Source organism: Pelodiscus sinensis, chromosome 1 (genome assembly GCF_049634645.1).
Source record: "Pelodiscus sinensis isolate JC-2024 chromosome 1, ASM4963464v1, whole genome shotgun sequence".
In the NCBI taxonomy this organism is placed as follows: domain Eukaryota; kingdom Metazoa; phylum Chordata; order Testudines; family Trionychidae; genus Pelodiscus; species Pelodiscus sinensis.
In genome coordinates, this window is record NC_134711.1 from 217,618,471 (window position 1) to 217,634,428 (window position 15,958).

General features: G+C 39.7%; 1 long non-coding RNA gene across 1 annotated transcript; it reads left to right on the forward strand.

Moving 5' to 3' along the window:
- The first annotated feature begins 1,592 nt into the window (after positions 1-1,592).
- On the forward strand, positions 1,593-14,473 carry LOC142827023 (uncharacterized). Its single transcript, XR_012901365.1, has 3 exons — positions 1,593-1,669; positions 8,474-8,542; positions 12,157-14,473. It is a non-coding gene; the product is annotated as an uncharacterized LOC142827023 (long non-coding RNA).
- Positions 14,474-15,958: the final 1,485 nt, after the last annotated feature.

Consider the following 15,958-nt stretch of genomic DNA (forward strand, 5'->3'; position numbering starts at 1 on the left):
CAGGGTCTTGGGTGGAAGGGGTTGGGCTGGGGACAGCCAGTCCTCAGTGCTGCCCAGACCACAGCGTGCACCTCCCTTCCAGCCTTCAGAGCCACCCAGAGCATGAGGTGTGGCACTCCATCTGCAATTTAAAGGGCCCAGGGTTCTGGACACTGCTGCTGCCACAGTAGCAGCAGAAGTGGCTGGGAAGTCCAGGCCCCTTTGAATCACTGGGCCCCCGGTCAATGGCCCCCTTTGTCCCCTCCCTGTTTGTGGGCTTGAGGAGATGAAACGCATGTTGGATTGACAGAGAATGGGCTGGGGCTATAATGGGTTGGTGGGGAGGAAAAGTGAATTGACTTAATATAGATGTGGTGGTGGGGAACAGTATGGAATCGGTGTCTTTTATAGGGTAAAAGTTGGACTCCTAAGGTGGAGCTTAGGTGTTTAGCTTGTAGCGGGCTCAACTCACTTTCAGTACGGCTTCTTCCCTCGGGGTGGCTTTGGGAAAGTAGCTGGCTGCTCTGATACGCCCCCTTTGGGTGTGGTGTCTTCAGGGCACTGCCCTCCAGCAGTGACCACTCCGGTCTTGGTCTGCACCCCCTTCCGGGGGGGAGGAGGAGTCATTGTTCTTCCTCTGCTCCTCCTCTAGAGTCCTCCCTACTCCTTAGGGCCCCCAGTTCTTCTCCCACTCTGCCTGCCTGGTTACCTCCTGCAACCCTGCCTTGTGGATTGATGGCTGGGGGCTTCCCCAGCCTACTGCAGCTGCCTCCTTGTGAACCATGGCTGCCTCCTTGCAACTTGGCCTTTTAGGGCTGCCTCCATGTGAGCCCCCCCCTCCATGACTGCCTTTTTGCAGCCCATAGGGCCTCAGGCCACGTGGTCTGGGTTTGCTAGGCCAAAGCCTATCTCATTGAAGGCCAGCAGGCAAGTCTCTCCTCCTCCTCCTCCCAGGAGCTGCTCTATATGGCCTCCAGCTGGGCCTCCTCCTGACTCCAGGTCTCAGCCCTTTAAAGGGCCAGTGCAGGCCAACACCCTGCCACAGGCTATAATACGTTGATCCAGCAACAGTGGAGGTAATTCATTTGAATAACCTAATACATATTTCTGAATGACTCTCAGAGAGATCTGCTCTTAAAATTAAAGAATAGAGCAAAGCAGAAAGTAAAATCAACTAAACTCCTCCACAGAAATTCCACAGGCAGTCCCTCCACACACAGCAGATGTGAGGGAAACCCCGCTCCCCCCCCCCCCCAACCATTTCTATTGTCCCTGCTCAGAAATCCTTTCAAGGCCTTTCATTATCCAGTTGGGGTAATATATTACTTCTAGAGTTTTATCAGTTTTTGTTTGTTTGTTAATTATTGCAACAACAACAACAACAACAATAATAATAATAATAATAATAATAATAATAATAATGTATTTAATACCTGTATATATCTTTGGAAATAGTGAACATACCACAGTGTACTCTCATAGCAATTCCAGTTTGTAATGCTTAGTAAACCATGGAAGTGGAGTGTTATCGTATTTCTTGAATGAAACTTTAAAGATGTTCTAGCAACAAACCTCTTACACACTTTGCAATTATTAATATCTGTCTATCTTAGGGAGATTGCGCATCTGTCTGTATGCCTGTGAGTCCATTCATCTATCAAGGAGTCTGCTCAAGAATGCCTCCTAAATGGTAAGAGCTAGGTCCACCAAATTTGGTATGCAGCTTCCTCTTATCCTAACTTAAAACAAGGTAAAGATTTGGTTGTATGAGCGAAATGGGATGTGCCTGGAATCTGATTGTTTCCCATAACACAGAAAGGGAAGGAGCTGAAAGTAGAGACACCTATGCCTCACGGTTACCACTGGTGGGCAGTGAGCACAGGGGATAGCTATACTGCAGAGTGACCACAGGAAGAGAGTGACCTGTTGGGGCTAGAGAGCTCTCTAAATTGCTGGCCACTGACTATGGGTATGTGGTACCCTACCCACAAATCCCTCCTCCCTGGTCCTCAACCACAGCCCCAGATGGTGGTGGTGAGGAGCCCTGCAGCTCAGTGCACCTCCCAGGAGCACCACTAGGGCCAGCTTGTGCAGCCCTGTGCTCCCCCCCTAAGGGGAGCTGCTAGAGCCAGGGCCAGGCCAAGCCGCACAGTCCTGCCCTGCCCCCCAGAGCTGCCAGAGGACCTGGGGGGGGGGGGGGAGGAGCTGGCAGCTGCAGTGTCATCCTTACTGCTGTGGACTACCCCAGTAACCCCCCTCTAAGTATCTAGGTCCTCTAGAATCTTAAATAAACTGAAAAGTTTTATTTAACATCCAGCTTAGCAGGCAAATTAGCTCACCATTATTTGATCTGAGAACATAAAATAATTAAATATTTATCAGACATGGGTTGAAGAAAGTCATTAAGGTTTTGTTTCCCTTCTATATAAGAAACTTGACAGTAACCCCATCTGTGCCATGAAATTTCTCAGTACGTAAATCTCCTACTGCCTTGAGGAGCAGGCCCACTTCATGGTGAATTGTGGGCAGTAAGAATGGGCTGGAATGAAATGTGAATTAATTAAATGTACATTATGCAAATTGAAGTGTCTCAGTATGATGATCCCTCTCTGACATGAATCGTAATAGCGACTTTGTGTTCAATGAAAACCAGACTGAAAATCAGACCAAATCAGAACTCTGATTCAGCAGTCCATATCTATTCAGCAAGGTACTTAATCACATGCTTATGTGTAAGCATGACTTCACATCCCATTACCTTCAATGCGACTAGCTTGTGCTTATGTATTTTGCTGAACAGGGAAAGATGTAAGCATGTACTTACATTCTCTGCTGAAATGGCCCTTATGTAGAATCTTAAACAACCAGAAATATTCCCATTGCTATAAAGTAGATAGTTTGACTGTAGTCTATATTGCAGTTAACTGATATTATATATTAATTGAAAGTCTGTATTGTACTGAAGTCTCTGCCACATATCCTAGAACACATAATTTTATATCTGTCTATAGGAACCACACTCTGAACTGATAAATTGCCAAATATTTCCTAATATATCATCAAATACTACTTCAGGAAAGCAGGAGTTCTGGCTTCAGATCAATAGAAATAGTGCCTTTAGTTATTTACTGCACCCATGCCCCAGGGAAAGCACTGATTTCAGGAAATGTGGTACCCATACAAATACAGTAACATTATACCATACATGCAATCAATTTAGTATCCATTCACACCAATGAAGATTTAGTGGAATTCTTCTAGATTTACATAAAAACGAGATCAGACTCTGTCCTATGGGTCGGATCAGGGAAATATACCAAGCATCTGAATGTGACATTATTTAAAGGATCTCACATGTGGTCAATCCATCTCTAAACTTCAAATCCATTTCCTTTATGCAATTTCCGATAATAATGATGTAATGCAGTACATTCTTCAATGTGTAACCTTTCTGCCAAGTGGTAGTGTAGGCAATAACAAAGGCTAGCTCCATCGATGGAGCCATGTAGTCTAGACATAACCCAAGTGAGGTAAACAGAAAGGAGAATAAACACTGCCAAATTAAGTGTAAAAATGTAAAAAGAAAAGCCAAAAAGGAGTTTGAAGAACAGCTAGCCAAAAACTCAAAGACTGCATCTACACTGCAGGCTTCTTGTGCAAGAACAGCTGTTCTTGTGCAAAAACTTTCCAGGTGTCTATACTGCACGCGTGTTCTTGTGCAAGTAAATTTACAGTACAGTGTCGGAAAACAGGGCTTCTTCCAGAAGAGTTATTCCTCTCCCCACGAGGGATAAGCCCTTTTGCACAAGAGCTCTTCCACAATGGCTTATTCCTCGTGCAGAGAGGAAGCCCTGTTTTCTGACGCTTTACTGTAAATTTACTTGTGTAAGAACGTGCGTGCAGTGTAGACACCCAAAAAGTTTTTGCACAAGAACAGCTGTTCTTGCACAAAAAGCCTGCAATGTAGACATAACCAAAAGGTAAAAATAAAATGTTTTTTAAGTACATCAGAAGCAGGAAGCCTTCTAAACAACCAGTGGGGCCCCTGGATGATCGAGATACAAAAGGAGCACTTAAAGACGAAAAAGTCATTATGGAGAAACTAAATGAATTCTTTGCTTCAGTCTTTACGGCTGAGGATGTTAGGGAGATTCCCAAACCTGACCCATCCTATGTAGGTGACAAATCTGAGGACTTGTCACAGATTTAAGTGTCATTATAGGAGGTTTTGGAATTAATTAAACTTAACAGTAACAAGTCACCGGGACCAGATGGCATTCACCCAAGAGTTCTGAAAGAAGTCAAATGTGAAATTGAAGAACTATTAACTATGGTTTGTAACCTATCCTTTGAATCAGCTTCTGTACCAAATGACTGGAAGATAGCTAATATGATGCCAATATTTAAAAAGGGCTCTAGAGGTGATCCTGGCAATTACAGACTGGTAAGTCTAACGTCAGTACCGGGCAAATTAGTTGAAAAAATACTAAAGAATAAAATTGTCAGACACGTAGAAGAACATAAGTTGTTGGAAAAAAGTCAACATGGTTTCTATAAAGGGAAATCATGTCTTACTAGTCTATTAGATTTATTTGAAGGGGTTAACAAACATGTGGACAAGGGGGATACAGTAGATATAGTGTACTTAGATTTCCTGAAACAGTTTGACAAGGTCCCTCACCAAAGGCTCTTACGTAAATTAAGTTGTCATGGGATAAGAGGGAAGATCCTTTCATGGACTGAGAACTGGTTAAACGACAGGAAACAAAGGGTAGGAATAAATGGTAAATTTTCAGAATAGAGAGGGGTAACTAGTGGTGTACCCAAGGGTCAGTCCTAGGAGCAATCCTATTTAGCTTATTCATAAATGATCTGGAGAAAGGGGTAAACAGTGAGGTGGCAAAGTTTGCAGACTATACTAAACTGCTCAAGGTAGTTAAGACCAAATCAGACTGTGAAGAACTTCAAAAATATCTCACAAAACTAAGTGATTCGGCAACAGAATGGCAAATGAAATTGAATGTGGATAAATGTACAGGATTTAAAAGAGAACTAGATAAATTCATGGAGGTTAAGTCCATTAATGGCTATTTGTCAGTATGGGTAAGGAATGGTATCCCTAGCTTCTGTTTGTCAGAGCGTGGAAATGCATGGCAGGAGAGAGATTGCTTGATCGGTACCTGTTCCGTTCACTCCCTCTGGGACACCTGGCATTGGCCACTGTCAGCAGACAGGGTACTTGGCTGGATGGACCTTTGGTCTGACCCACTATGGCCATTCTTATGTTTGATTCTTACATGGATTTACAAGTACAGTCTTGTTGGTCTTTACTCATACAACCAGGATACAGTACTTCATTACCCCTACTTTCAATATTAAAATGAATTTTAACCCCGAAAACCCTAGAATTGATCACTTTGGTAATGCAGGTCTGTCTGCTGATCTCTTCTATGTAAATACAGTCTGGTCCTGAGGCCTTTTCCTCCAGTTCATCACTAACTCTCAGGGGAGAATTCATTCAGATCTTGAATACAAACATATACATAATGACTAATATTTGTTAGTTTTATGTGTACAAATCCTGCCACTGTTATCTACCGCCACAAAGGACCAAAACATACTTAAGCTAGTTAGACCAGGATATTTTTTTCTTTTCAGAAAAGTAGCTTTTTGGCCAAAAAAATAGTTTCAAGCTCACTGAATATATTTGTAAAGTTGATATGAATTTACAAATATATTAAGCTCAGAAGAAGGAGCTGTTCTTATATCTTTTTATAAGGTTCCATGGGTTGGTGGGTATTTTGGGGCAGATGTCTCTCAATCTTTCCTTCTGAAGCCATTCTACTGTGTAAAAAATACTTGAATAGACATCGGCCATAGAGAGAGAGTGACTCTATAACTTTGTGACTAGGGCACTCATCTGAGAGAAAGCAAATTCAAATCCCTGCACTCATGAATATTTAATTTATATCATGAAAAGCAACTTCATTAGGAGAGATGAAGAACTTGCCCTAGAGTACCCCCCATGTCCAGTTAGGACACTCTCCTGAGACTACGACTTTAATGGCAAGGGAGGGTTTATTCTATAGGACTTACTCATGGTGGAATTATTGGGATAGATTCTGCTGATATGAGGCTATCACTGGTACACAGTCCTCCCAGAGAACTGTTACTCTTTCTACATCAGGGCATATAGCCAGCCACTCTGACAGTTGTGTCTGGTGAAATATATGTGTGACCCTTGCTAACAGAAATAGTCACCTCCACTTTTGATTCAGGAAGTCTATCATCAGCTCCCAAACCCAAGAACAATCTAGCCAATTTTCAAGAAAATCACCTTGTAAACTACTTCTGGTGTCAACTTCTGATCAAAATAAACTGAGTCATCTAACCCACTGCCAGGACCTCTCCCAATTGGCTTTCACACTGGTTCATGTAACAGAGACAAAATGCTCACTTTCTTATTGGCTCTTGATGTCAGCCTCCATTACATAGCAGCTTGTCTGAAAATTTAAAACCTTTATGTTTTCTCCCATACTTCACCTTATACTTGGGAACAGCTCCCCATAAACATCAGCAAAGCTTACTCATGATCCTCCTTCAGAACTCTCATTAAAACTCTCCTTCACCCTGATGTGTACAAAAAAAATATTGACAATGGTTAGACTGCTGGCATTCAGAGATCCCTACGTACCACGCCAAGCAATATTGCCTCATTATTTCATTTTACTCCCCTATCCTTCTGTATCCATGTTGTCACTTTTCTTATATTTAAATTTCAAGACCCTTGAGGCAGGTACTGTCAATTTGTTCTGTGATTGTATACTGCCTAGGCTTCCAAATGCTGCAGTAATACAAATAATAATAATGGAAGACTTTACCTCATCATAATGGACATAGGCAACTGATGCCTGTGGAGGGAGGTGCAGGGATAACCATTGAGAAGAACAGGCAGGGGGCACGAGGGAGCACCCCATTTAGAAATTAAAATTTTGGTGAGGTACAGGAAATGGAGGGGCATTGCACTTCTTGAGTTCTACCATGAGTCACCTATGATAATAGATGACTTGGCCATGGTGATCTCTCAGAATGTGACTTCCAGTGTGGATGACTGAAATTTAATCTATGTATGAGCACACAATGCTTAAAAAGCTACAGGAGTCTGATACCTAGTTACCTCATCTTTGCACTTTCCTGCAGTAAAAGGGTTGAATCAAACCCATAATTAATACATCATAACTCCCTGGGTATATCTAGACGACACCTCTCTGTCGACAGAGAGAAGTAAATTAGGCACGTTGAAATTGCTAATGAAGCAGGGATTTAAATATCCCACGCTTCTTTAGCATAAACATGGCAGTCGCTTTTTTTTTAAACGGAGCTTTTTTGAAAAAAACAGCAGTCTAGACGCGGATCTGTTGAAAATAAACCCTTTTTGACAGATCCTGTATTCCTCCAAAAATGAGGTTTACAGGATCTGTTGAAAAAGGGTTTATTTTCGACAGATCCGCGTCTAGACTGCCATTTTCTTTAAAAAGCTGTTTCGAAAAAAGCGGCAGCTATGTTTATGCTAATGAAGTGTGGGATATTTAAATCCCTGCTTCATTAGCAATTGCAACATGCCTAATCTACATCTCTCTGTCGACTGAGAGGTGTAGTCTAGACACAGCCCTTGTAAAGTAGGTAAGTACTAGTTTCCACATTTTACAACTGAGGATCCTAAATGAAAAAAAAACTGTTAAGTGATTACCTTTAGATTATATAGAGAGGAAGTGTCTAAACTGGAATTATAGCTCAAAGAAATCTTGGCTCCCAATCCTATGTTCAGACCACTAGACCAGTATATTTTATGCATCCTCTATATTATTTACACACCAGCATTATGGAGGACTACTTATTTGTTATTGGTCTACCTTTACAAGATCATCATCCTATTCTCAGCAAAGTGGTGTAAATCTTCAAGTTCCTTAGCCATTTTACTATGTCCTGGAAACAGAAGTTTTAGCCTTTGAAGGGGAAATAAACTAACTGTAGACTGAAAGCCCAAGGGATGATTTAAATTCACAAAAAATAAACTGTGATTTAACAGCCTTGTCTGATTTTGTGTGAAAGAACTACAGTGCTTAGATATGTCTGGGCAAGATGCCGCCTTATAATTATGCATGAGAAATGCACATATTTCCACTTAATCCATGCAGTACTAATGCCTCCTTCAGCGTGCTTGGATTCTCCGCTGTGTTCATTTTTGGTGATAAAGCCGATGAGTATAAATGTAACTATAATGTAACCAAAATGATGTTAATGGGATAGCATTGTGAGTCGTAACTCATGAAGGCAGTCTGAAGTAACTGGCACTGAGGTGAAGTCCTAGAAGGCATGATGGCTAAAAAGTGAACCCTAAAACAAAATGCTGTAGATGTACAGAAATATTCTGATGCCAGCAAAGTGCCTCACTCATAAGAGTGGAAATAATATGGTTTATTTCTTCTTTTAGGACACTGAAGGATCCACACATGATATCATAAATCTCCTTGGGAAACTGAAATATAATCACATTCCATGGGTAAGATATTCTGGTAACTCTGCAGGGATTTATTTTAGTTTATGGCTAATTAAATTCTTTAAGATCATTATTATTTTCCATGAAAATATAAGAGGGATCTATGTTTACTATGGCTTCAAAATTATGTGAATGTTAAGGGTAAAAAACCTCTCTCATCTTGCTAAAAATTGACTCAATAAATATTTGCAAAACTTTCTTGATGGAATTCCGTACTTGAATAAGTTGTATCAAATTTGAAAAAGAGTCAGAGAAAGAGTATATACCTTAGTATCTATGGATATTGATGACAGATCATATTATTTTTAAATAAGAAATAATATACATGTGTATATAAAGTTAAGGAAGTAGGTTACACTGAAAAGGAAAACATACCACAAATTTAAAAACCTCAACAGTGTCACAGTTGTTCACTGGAGGTACATGTTTCACTACAATCTCATATTTTGAATTTATATAGTGCCTTGTTTATTATAGCCCTAAAAATAAAGAAGAGGGAGCATGCTAGTTATCCACCTCTGGGGAGATGATGTATGTTGGTAGAGCTGAATGATTTTAAAATCTATTAGCCAATATAACATGATGGACTTACACTGTGTTAATGATGGGTTAGAATTACTGTCATGCTTCTGGGTAGTAAAATAAATTGATTAGTATGACCAAATCTGAAAAAAACCCTTCCTGTGTACTATGTTGGCAGACAAAGGGCTATGCCCTCAAACTATATATCACACCCATTTTCATTCTTTGCTTAATATGAGAAGTCATTAAACCACTTAGCTTGAAACAGCATAACATTTCTAGTGAATATATTTGAAAGGCTGCAGCTTTCTAAAATCTAGCACAGGAAAGCTAGTTATCCACAAACTTTTCTTTGAAAACAGTTTATGTGTTATTCAGGGAGACAGTATTTATTTCCTGGTATCTGCTTGTCTGGCAAATGATTGACACTTCCCCTCAGGTAGGAAGGCAGCTAGCTCAAGGGTAGGCAAGATATGGCCTGGTGGGGCCTGGACGAGGAGGCCTGGCTCTGCACTCCTGAAAAGGGTGAGCCGAGAGGCAGCCAGATCTCTGCAGAGCCTGGAGCTTAGCGTGCCCCCAACTGAGCTACTTCCACACTTAAAGTGAAACACACACTTGAGTCCTCTGCTGGACCTTAGGAATCTCAGATGTAACAACATGCCCTTCACTATAGAAAAAATACTTTTGCATGACTATTGTGCTCCATCTGCCTCTCTGTGCTGGTGTGGGGGAGGAGCTTTGTGCACTGCAAACCCCCTCCTTCACCTAAACTCTCTCTCAGGCCCCACTCTCTCTTCTGCATACCAATCCCCTACTCCGAGCTCTCTTATGCACCCAACCTCCATCCCAGACCCCATAGTCCTCCATAGAAAAGTGTGGCCCTTACCCACTTACCACATTTTTGTAGTGGTGACCCATCAAAAATTATTGCACACCCCTCAGCCAGCTTCTACTTCTTCACCAGTCAGCCCTGGACTAAGTTAGGTTCATTCCTTTTCTCCCCAATTCCAGCGTAGCTGAAAGTATAATGGGGTAGGTCTAACTGGGCCAAAGGCTCTCTTAAACACTTTCTGTGATGGTAGGTGGTCTCTTTGCTTCATCACAAAGATAAATTATACAATAATAAATGGAAAGACAGCAAATAGATTATTTAATAACAGACCATTAGCTTAGCACTGATCACCATTTAAACAGGGAAAAGAGATATTTGTGGATTTTTGTGCCTTCTTTCTCTCCTGCGAAGTCAGAGTAGTTTCCCACTTTTCCATGTGGCACCACTGCAGTAGCACCAGCCAGTGTCAGTAGAACCCTTCTGGAAGTGACCTATAAAGATCTGCGGCTTGCTAGCGGTGTCCCGGACACCCTTTCTGTTCTCTTCTGTTTCTGTACCCAGCCAACTACTACTTACCATTATCCAGCTTTTCTCCTCTATTCCCTATTTCCTGTGAACCTGGCACCAACTTTCACCATCCAGCTTAATCCCCTCTCATATCCCACACATCCAGGCTACGTCTACACTGGCATGATTTTCCGAAAATGATTTTAACGGAAAAGTTTTCCGTTAAAAGCATTTTCGGAAAAGCGCCTCTAGATTGGCAGGATGCTTTTCCGCAAAAGCACTTTTAGACGTGCTTTTCCGCAAAAAATCATTCAGCTCTACCAACTTTTAGCCAATTTAGACGTGCTTTTCCGCAAAAAAGCCTCGATTGCCATTTTCACAATCGGGGCTTTTTTGCAGAAAACAGTACTGTGCTGTCTACACTGGCCCTTTTGCGCAAAAGTCTTTCAGAAAAAGACTTTTGCCCGAACGGGAGCAGCATAGTATTTCCGGAAAAGCACTGACAATCTTACATGAGATCATCAGGGCTTTTGCGGAAATTCAAGCGGCCGGTGTAGACATCTGGCAAGTTTTTCCGGAAAAGCAGCTGATTTTCCAGAAAAACTTGCCAGTCTAGACACAGCCCTCCTGTCTCACCGCATCCCCTAAAATTACAGTATAAACAGTTATAATTTGTGTTTAGAAAAAGGAATCCATTATCTCTATCCATATGTACACACCACTTACATATCCACATGATCTTCTACTGTCTTCTCTCCTCGACTCCCCCATCATGAAGTAAAATGAGAAGTGGTGAATGTTTCAAACTCTTTAGGGGAAGGAGTTTCACTTTCTGTAGGCTGTGCAACTTGTAGTGTAGGGATGTCAAACACATTAAGTGGAAAATAATGAATTCCATTTTTTAAAGATTACAAGAAGGGAGAATTTATTTTAACTCAGGGAATAACATCTTATGTGAAGCAAGTCTAAGGGGAAAATCAGTCCAGGAGAACTGGCAATTTATCAAAGAGATATTATTAAGGGCACAAGTGCAAACTATCCAACTGCATCAGAAAAATAAGAGGATAAGAGAGATAAGATAGGTATGGCAAGAGACCAGTCTGACTTCACCAGGAGATCTTCAGTGATCTGAAACTCAAAAAACAGTCCTACAAATTATAGAAATTAAATCAAATTATAAAAAACAAGTACAAACAAATAACACAAGTAAGTAGTGCAACTAACAGTAGTGTGTATATTCTGCTTGGGTTCAGAGAGAGCAAGGTACATACTCTAGGGGGTTTAGGCATAACTTTACTTGTGTAAGCTATGGCTCAGTATCTTCACTTCTATTTATACCCATGCCAAGGAGTAGATGTGTGTAGTGAATGTAATGTACTCATGTGCAACAAGGAGTGTTGGGTGCAGACATACCATATATAGAACTGATTAAACTGTTAATTGCACATAATTTGTTCATTGGATTGCACAATGTTTTCTGTTTGTGAATGGTTGGTGAATTCATCCCAGGTTTGTTTGGTTTTTACAAATATTCATAATTATTCAACAAATAATTTTATGAGCATATTTAACCTACTGGTTTTTGTGAATTGTTTGCAGTGAATGCTCACTTGAATAATCAATATTAGGAATTTGATCTTCATCTGTATGACTGGTCACCCATGTCAGCTAACATGTTTTCTCTTGTCTCCGATTTAATATTTATAAATAGAAGAAGTGCCTCACAAAATCATTATGCTATTGAATCTTTTTTCAGAGAGAAGTAAGGAGCACAGGAGAGAATGGCTTTTTAAAACTCTATAAATCTCAACTTTCTTTTCATAGCCTCCTGGTCAGTGCAATTCAGACAGTGCACAGATCTTCATGTTTAAAATTTTCATGCTTGATAAGAAGGATGGGCTTTGGCTTTTCAGATTATGCCCAGACATCCCAGGCACCAATTTTACAGTTGCAAGCAACACACAAGACACTGGAATAGCCTTTTTGCAAGGTTTCAGTGGTCATTCTTGCCTCAGTTTCAGAGAAACCCTTGTTCAATTCAGCTACAAGGACAATTAACCAAATTGTCAACTTCAGTTTAAAGACCAACTTCAGTTTAAACATCTTGACAGCATGAATGTATGTGCTTCAACATGGTTTCCTGTTTCCACAGGAGTTCAGTGAGCTTGTACTCCATCACCATTGTTGTCATTATTGACATTGTTGGCATTGATCAGCTGATGGATCATCAGTATGCTGATGAAGCCACCGTGTTGCTTCAGTTGCATGAATCACTGCAGATGATGGGTGATCTGTGCAAGAAGCAGCATCCATTGATCTGGTTATTAATACCTATAAAAATAAGACCCTGACCATTAGCATCAAACAGTCTTCATAACATTATAACTAGCTCAGTATTAATACAGAGTGTTAAGCAGGGGGACAGCTATCCTATGTTTGTGCACTATTAAAGACAGTGCTGGAAAATGTTTGAAAAGACATGACCTTTCATATAGCAGTAGCTGCTACCACATTTTGGCCTTTTCATCAGCTTCTGTGAGGTTGTGATGACATCATACTTATGGAACCACTTTTATACAAACTCTGGCATGTGGAAGTGAAACATGGGTGCAAAGAAAGTCTGAAGAACGTAAGCCTCTAATTGTCTTCATGAGCTTCTCCATACCTAATAGGAGTACAAGATCAGAAACAAGGAGACTGAAACCTAACCAAGCAACTGCCTCCATCAGCTCTGATGCAGTATCAGCAGCTTTCGTGGTATGGTTGTATTTTGGAATGGAAGACTAGCAAATTCCAAAACTTGCATGCCAAGGAATGTGGCTATATGTCCAGAGATCACATGGAGACTAGAAGTTTCAGTGATGTGACCAGATTGCCAATTATGGATGTAAACTGTATGCACACACTGCCCCTTGCCAGGAGGTGATTAGTTTGCCAGAGAGCCACATCCCCTTGTGATTTGGGATGGTGATGACGATGACTGGAAAAGGATGAAGAAAAGAAGGAAATCACAATCTAATAAATGATGCACCGTGAAGATCCAACCATAAACTGAGATTGCATCTCCAGGAGGCAAATTACACTGTTAGTCTACATATGCAAAACTTAATATAGCCACATTTGATATCTGTATGTTTCCTGATGTTATCAATACCCTGATAACCATAACATATTGATTTTGCATTTAGATTGTTTCACCAAGATGTGATCTCTTTGTTCAAGATTTGCATTGTCTGTCATATCCCAAACGCATATTATCTTAGCGTAGTTTTATTTTAGCTTGTATACTTTGTATTCCTGTACAATTTTATCAGTAATTAATTATTGACTCCATTTTACATGCATTTCATCTGTACCTTTTATTCCTTAAGGTTTTGTTTGTCATAATGAACCACAACATTGCTGTTTTTCCAAAGAGATCCCAAATCTGCACAGTCTCTGTCTGTTAATATTTAGAAAGAGGAGTAAAAGGTTTCTAGTGATCTTTTTTCCTGTTTTTTTCTTTTCTTTGTAAATCTTTGAATTTGTAAGTCCAATTATACTCCCATGGAACTGAAGCTGTTCAGGTGGCCCTCCAGCTATCAAGAGACTGGGAAAGGGAGAAAAGCAAAATACCTTTGTTTCTTTTTAGAGCGCTGGTAAATCTTTTATTTGAAAAGCACATTTTTATACTTTTTTCACTTATTTCAATTGTAAAATCAAATGTTCCTATTGTATTAATAAACAAAACATTGCCAAGCAGTTAGGATTCATAAATCCACAAAATAACTGACAGGGAAGGAGATGAAAATATAGATGACCACTTAACTCTGATCACTTTTTTGCCTTTTTATACATGCTCCTTTAAGCGATTTCTCTTCCCCAGCACTAGTAGTTGTGGATGTTAGGGGTTATAGTTGTTTGTGTTTTGAGGGGACGGTTTGGTAAAGGATTGTGCTTAGAAGATCAGGTAAAAAACGAATAAAATTTTAGTTTAGATTGTTACTCCTGTTATATTGTGTATGGTAGTTCATGGTTACGTGTGTCTCTTGTGGAGAATAGATTGTCTTATTAAGTGATTTAACTTCTCATTTTCTTTCATTTATGGGTGTGTGGCAGGTATACTGTGTGTTGTGCAATCTGAACTACTTCATAATGAACATTTGTATATTAGGTTTCATTTGTTTTGTTTTGTTTTGTTTTAATCAGAAGGGGTACACTTACACTGCACTGATATTTTGAAATAAACTATTCTGGAATAAGTTATTCTGAAATAGCTTATTTTGAAATAGCACATCTACACTGCAGGGAAGCCTCAAAATTAGTCTGAGGCAGGCTTCCCTAATGTGGATGTGCTATCTCAATTTAGAGCCTAGGAGGCACTGGGGAAGAATAATTTAGAATGGCCCTGGTGAGGGCCATTTCGAAATAGCAGCTGTGGAGCATCTACACATGGTTTATTTCTAAATTGCTATTTTGGAATAGGCATTATTCCTTGTAGAATGAGGTTTACAGATTTCCAAATAAGCTGCCCATCATTTCAACATTATTTTGAAATAACAGATGCTCACATTGTTATTTCAAAATAACGCTAGTTATCTCAAAATAAAGGTGCAGTGGAGACGCACCCAAAGGGAAGTAATGAGGTAGGGAGGTGCAGACCCATTGGAGGTATAAGCACAACCTCTAATAGAGACTGTTTTATCAACCACTATACAGAACAGCTATGTTGTAGCAAAATATAAACTGATAGAAAAGTGTAGTTCCTGAGGAGAAGGATTTTTCTGTTCCCTCTCCACCATTTAGGCTTTTGTGTTCTCAACCCCAATCATGTCTCTGTCTCTAGTCAATCAGGATTATATGTATCTGACCCTGCTAATCAAATTTAGATACATAATGCATAAACTTACACCTATACTGTGAATAATGGAAAAAATGGTCCTAAATCTGACACACAAAAAAACAAGCTCCCTGTTTTACCCATTCTCAGGTTTCACCGCAGTACTGAGTTCTGTATAGATTGATAGTATTTTAAGAGATATAAGTCAGAAACTTAAGATAGGACTGCCACTGACAAATTTCAAAGCCAAATTTTAAATCTTCTAATTAAAAATGTGTAAGAAGAAAGCAGACGTACATAATTATAAAAAACATCTTATTAAAATACAGCAAATATCATTGCATACCTGTATTTTACATCTGAATTTTTAATTTTCTTATGATTTCTGATGCTTTTAATATAGCTGAACAATCTCTTTAGATTACTTCAAATAAATTAAGACATTCAAGGAGATCTGCTAGATTAAACCAATCTTTCAGCTAAGTGTGAAAATTAATGTTTAAAAAAGTATTTACAAAACATATTTAGTGCCATAATTGAACAATGCTTAGGCTATTAACTATTCTAGAACTTGAGATAATTACAGCATGTTACAATTTGCTATTAGTGAACTTTTTTAAAGAAAAAAAGTGAAATTAAACTGTCACTAGTTATTAATTTTTTGACTGCAGCACAATAACAATGTTGAAGTTCAAAAAATTAGGTTATGTGTATGTATCTTTTTGCTTGAAGTGATGCT